The following is a 6,000-nucleotide window of genomic DNA, read 5'->3' as shown; positions in this document are numbered from 1 at the left end:
ACAAACATTTCGGTTAGCCTTCCACAATCTTCCCACAATAAGTTAGGTGAATTTTGGCCCATTCCCCCTGACAGAGCTGGTGTAACTGAGTCGGGTTTGTAGGGCTCCTTGCTCGCACACACTGTTCAGTTCTGCCCACAAATGTTCTATAGGATTGAGGTCAGTTTTCAGTTCTGCCCACAAATGTTCTATAGGATTGAGGTCAGGGCTTTGGGATAGTCACTCCAATACCTTGACTTTGTTGTCCTTAAGCCATTTTTCCACAACTTTGTAAGTATGCTTGGGGTCATTGTCCATTTGGAAGACCCATTTGCGACCAAGCTTTAACTGATGTCTTGAGATGTTGCTTCAATATATCCACATAATTTTCCATCCTTATGAAGCCATCTATTTTGTGAATTACATCAGTCCCTCCTGCAGCAATGCACCCCCACAACATGATGCTGCCACCCCGTGCTTCACGTTTGGGATGGTGTTCTTCGGCTTGCAAGCCTCCCCTTTTTCCTCCAAACATAACGATGGTAATTATGGCCAAATAATTTATTTTTTTCATCATTTCTCCAAAAAGTATGATCTTTGTCCCCATCTGTAGTTGCAAACCGTAATCTGGCTTTTTTATGGTGGTTTTGGAGCAGTGGCTTCTTCCTTGCTGAGCGGCCTTTCAGGTTATGTCGATATAGGACTCATTTTACTGTGGATATAGATACTTTTGTACCTGTTTCCTCCAGCATCTTCACAATGTCCTTTGCTGTTGTACTGGGATTGATTTGCACTTTTCGCACCAAAGTACGTTCATCTCTAGGAGACAGAATGCATTTCCTTCCTGAGCAGTATGACGGCTGCGTCCCATGGTGTTTATACTTGCATACTATTGTTTGTACAGATGAACGTGGTACCTTCAGGCGTTTGGAAATTGCTCCCAAGAATGAACCAGACTTGTGGATTTTTTATTTTTTTATTAGGATCTCTTTTAGTCCCCATTTGGACTAATCTTCCAAGAGTCCTTAACATTAAAATACAATTTATAATACAAACACATTTTCACATATAACAAACTATTACAAACATACATAATACTAGCTTAATGACCCAATAAATACTCAAACTAAAAAATATTGATTCTTCATCTACTATAGTCCCACAACATTTCTATGTACTATATTTAAATTGTTTTAAAATAATGTTTAAATGTATATATTGAAAGGTTTCTGGTTTGCTCAGTTAATTTATTCCATTTCTTTTTTGCTCTAAATCGAAATGTTCTTTTGCCTATTTCTCTTTTCTGTCTGGATAACACATAGATGGTGGACAATCTATTCCTAGTATTTACGGAATGTCTGTCTCTTACCAACTGAATACCTTTGTGAATAGAACTTGGCCGTTTTAAATGATGTATATTATAAAATAAAATAAGCATGTTTTTTTCAATTACCGTGTCGATTGATGACCAACCAGAAGAACCATATCTCCACCTTAAAACAATCCTTGCTGCTTCATTCTGTGCATTCTGCAGCCTCCTAACTTCACTTGATGATGCATTTCCCCAGACCACCGAACAGTAGTTCACCTGACTCTCAATTAATGCTTGTGTTATTTACTGAATAATTTTTCCTGTTAAATATTTAGCTATCCTTCTGATTATGCATGCTGTTTTAATATATATATATATATTATTTTACATAGATTAGTTATTTGAGACGACCATGCACTCCCAGTAGTTTGGTTTCTGCCACTTCTTCAATTTGTACTCCTCCTGGAGTTGGAGGTGTACAATTCTGTCTCTGAGGTCTTGGCTGATTTCTTTTGATTTTCCCATGATGTCAAGCAAAGAGGCACTGAGTTTGAAGGTAGGCCTTGAAATACATGCACAGGTACACCTCCAATTGACTCAAATGATGTCAATTAGCCTATCAGAAGCTTCTAAAGCCATGACATAATTTTCTGGAATTTTCTAAGCTGTTTAAAGGCACAGACAAATTAGTGTATGTAATATTCTGACCCAATGGAATTGTGATACAGTGAATTATAAGTGAAATAATCTGTCTGCTCAGGTAAGCTCCTGGCTGACGAGCAGCTCTGGCAGCTCCTGGCTGATGGGCGGCTCTGGCAGCTCCTGACTGATGGGCGGCTCTGGCAGCTCCTGACTGCCGGGCGGCTCTGGCAGCTCCTGGCTGATGGGCGTCTCTGGCAGCTCCTGGCTGATGGGCGGCTCTGGCAGCTCCTGACTGCCGGGCGGCTCGGGCAGCTCCGGACAGACGGGTAACTCTGGCAGCTCAGGACAGACGGGCAACTCTGGCAGCTCAGGACAGACGGGCGACTCTGGCAGCTCAGGACAGACGGGCGACTCTGGCAGCTCAGGACAGAAGGGCGACTCTGGCAGCTCAGGACAGACGGGCAACTCTGGCAGCTCAGGACAGACGGGCGACTCTGGCAGCTCAGGACAGAAGGGCGACTCTGGCAGCTCAGGACAGAAGGGCGACTCTGGCAGCTCAGGACAGACGGGCGACTCTGGCAGCTCAGGACAGAAGGGAGACTCTGGAAGCTCCGGACAGGCGGGAGACTCTGGAGGGAGGAGACGGAGAGACAGCCTGGCCCTTGGAGGAGGCACAGGATAGACTGGGCCGTGGAGGCGCACTAGAGGTCTCGAACTAAGGGCTTGCACAACCCGTCCTGGCTGGATGGTGATTTTACCCCGGCACGTGCGGGGCGCAGGCACAGGACGCACTGGGCTGTGTAGACGCACTGGAGACACAGTGCGCAGGGCTGGCGCAGGATATCCTGGCCCGAGGAGATTCACTGGAGGTCTGGAGAGCAGGGCTGGCACCATCCGTCCTAGCTGGATCCTCACCCTAGCCCGGCAGATGCGGGGAGCTGGGATGTAGCACATCGGGCTAAGAATGGGTACTGGAGACACCGTGCGTGGGGCTGGCACAGTCTTCACCAGACGGCTACCACGCACTTCAGGACGAGTGTGGAGAGCTGACTCAGGTGACATCAAATCCCAGACACGCTCCGTCGGGCGGATGTCGTGGCTCATGCACCAACACAGCAACTCCCTCATTACTCTCTCCTCCAATCTCCCCATTAACTCCTTCACTGTCTCTGCTTCGCTCCCTTCGCTCACCTCCAATTCCACCCCGACTGGCTCTGGTTCCATCCTTGGCTCCTTACGGTAGCATGTGGAGTTGGCTCAGGTCTGACTCCTGACTCTGCCACACTCCCCGTGTGCCCCCCCCCGATAAATTTTTAGGGCTGCTTCTCGGGCTTCCTTGCCAGCCGTGCCAACTCCTCGTAGTGTTTCCGCTCAGCCTTAGCTGCCTCCAGTTCCTCCTGTGGAGGGCGATACTCCCCAGCCTGTGCCCAGGGTCACTTACCGTCCAGTATCTCCTCCCATGTCCATTTCTCCAGATAGCTCTGCTGCTCCTGGTTACCACGCTGCTTGGTTCTTTTGTGGTGGGTAGTTCTGTAACGGTTCTCCTCGTCATCTGAGGAAGAGTAGTCAAGATCGGACCAATGCACAGTGTGGTATGTGTCCATGTTAATATTTAATAAATCAACTGAACACTGAATAACAAAACAACAAAGAGAGTGAACGAAACAGTCCTGTAAGGTGCAAACACACAAAACAAAAAACAGGAAATAACTACCCACAACTCAAGTGGGAAAAACAGGCTGCCTAAGTATGGTTCTCGTTGTCTCTGTTTGAGAACCATACTTAGGCAGCCTGTTTTTCCCACTTGAGTTGTGGGTAGTTATTTCCTGATGGGTGAAAGAAAAACATATATATAATCAATTTTGAATTCAGGAATAAGTCAAGGGGTATGAATATTTTCTGACGGCTTTGGATGTCTCTTAGAGAAAATAATGACCGGAGTGATCCAGTAGAGATAATATTAGGGATAATTGGGTGTCTGGTATTAGGCCTAGGTGGTATAAAGACGAGAGAAATTAGTATCTAGGGTAGATAGTAGCCATCTGATTTTCAGGGTTAAATTTGTTATTATGGGCCCTACAGCAGGGTGCAACATTACAGAATGTTCGGTGAGATACTGTATGTACTCGGTAGAACAGATATGAAGCTTTCCTGTTGTGGAGTTGGAAATTGGGTCAACTCAATTCATGTTATTTTTATCTGCAGCATTCTGAACGTTGGAATATCAATCTCTTGTCTAGAGCTTTTTTCAGGGTTACATGGAAGTTTGGAATCCATCTGGGGATGAGCCTCTCCATACAGTTGTGCCTCAGCCGAGCCTTTCGCCAAATACAATTCTTGAGGTGGAGTAACTCTGCAAGATCACAGTCGAACCAGGGGCTGAACTTGTTTTTAATTCTCATTTTCTTTATGGGGGTGTGTTTGTCAACAATACTACTGAAAATATAAAAAAAACAAGGTCCAAGCGTCTTCGACAGAAGGGATCAAACTGATTATATATCATTTTACAGAGGCCAGTTCATGAAGGAAGGCTTGCTCATTAAAGTTTTTTAGCAAGCGTCTATGACAAATCAGGACAGGTTGTTTCACTGAGCAGCCATTATGAACACAGGCTGTTAAACAGTGATCACTAAGGTCATTACTGAAAACACCAGACTGATACCTATCATGATTATTTGTGAGGATAACATTGAGCAGAGTAGCCTTTTCTGGGTGTTTGGAGTCATACCTTGTGAGATTTGTAATAATCTGAGAAAGATTTAGGGAGTCCCATTGCTTTAGGACTTGATCAGGTGGTTTAAGCATGTCCCAGTTTAGGTCACCTAGCAGGACAAATTCAGACTTAGTGTAAGGGGCCAGGAGAGAGCTTAGGGCAGGTAGGGTACAGGCCGGTGCTGATGGAGGACAATAGCACCCAGTAACAGTCAACAAAAAAAGAGCTATTTGAAAGTTTAATGCTTAAAACCAGCAAATCAAATTGTTTGGGACAGACTTGATGGAGACACCGAGCACTGAAGGTGATCCTTGGTGAAGATTGCCACTCTCCCACCTTTGGAAGATCTGTCTTGCTGAAAAAGGTTATAACCAGAAAGGTTAACATCAGTATTCAAAACACTGTTCCTTAACCACGTCTCAATAATGACCAACTCATCTGGATTGTAGCTGTGAACCCACACTTTAAATTGATCCATTTTAGGTAATAAGCTTCTCGTGTTAACGTGCAGAAAACCCAGGCTTTTATGAGAGCAGTATGGGGTTGTGTGGGCAAGCAGTTTGCTGATGTCAAATTTGTGAACAGAGCGCCCCATGTTGGTGTTGGTGTTATGTTATGGGCAGGCATAAGCTACGGACAACAAACACAATTGCATTTTATTGATGGAAATTTGAATACACAGAGATACTGGGACGAGATCCTGAGGTCCATTGTTATGCCATTCATTCGCCACGATCATCTCATGTTTCAACATGATAATGTACGGCCCCATGTTGCAAGCATGGCTGGCCATCACTACATATCTGTCGCCAATCTCACTGGCTCCAGGTAATCTATAAGTCTTTGCTAGGTAAAGCCCTGCCTTATCTCAGCTCACTGGTCACTATAGCAACACCCACCCGTAGCACGCGCTCCAGCAGGTACTGTATATTGCACTGGTCATCCCCAAAGCCAACACTTCCTTTGGCCGCTTTTCCTTACAGTTCTCTGCTGCCAATGACTGGAACTAATTGCAAAAGCTCTGAAGCTGGAGACTTATATCTCCCTCTCTAACTTTAAGGATCAGCTGTCAGAGCAGCTTACCGATCACTGTATCTGTACACAGCCAATCTGTAAACAGCACACCCAACTACCTCATCCCTATCCCTATTACTTACCCTCTTACTCTTTTGCACTCCAGTATCTCTACTTGCACATCTTCATCTGCACATCTATCACTCCAGTATTAATGCTAAATTGTAATTATTTTCACCTCTATGGCCTATTTATTGCCTACCTCCTTACTCTTCTACATTTGCACACACTGTACATTAATTTTTCTATTTTTATTTTATTTTGTGTTATTGACTGTATG

The sequence above is a fragment of the Oncorhynchus gorbuscha genome, linkage group LG02, assembly GCF_021184085.1.
Source record: "Oncorhynchus gorbuscha isolate QuinsamMale2020 ecotype Even-year linkage group LG02, OgorEven_v1.0, whole genome shotgun sequence".
In the NCBI taxonomy this organism is placed as follows: domain Eukaryota; kingdom Metazoa; phylum Chordata; class Actinopteri; order Salmoniformes; family Salmonidae; genus Oncorhynchus; species Oncorhynchus gorbuscha.
This window is presented reverse-complemented; position numbering follows the sequence as displayed.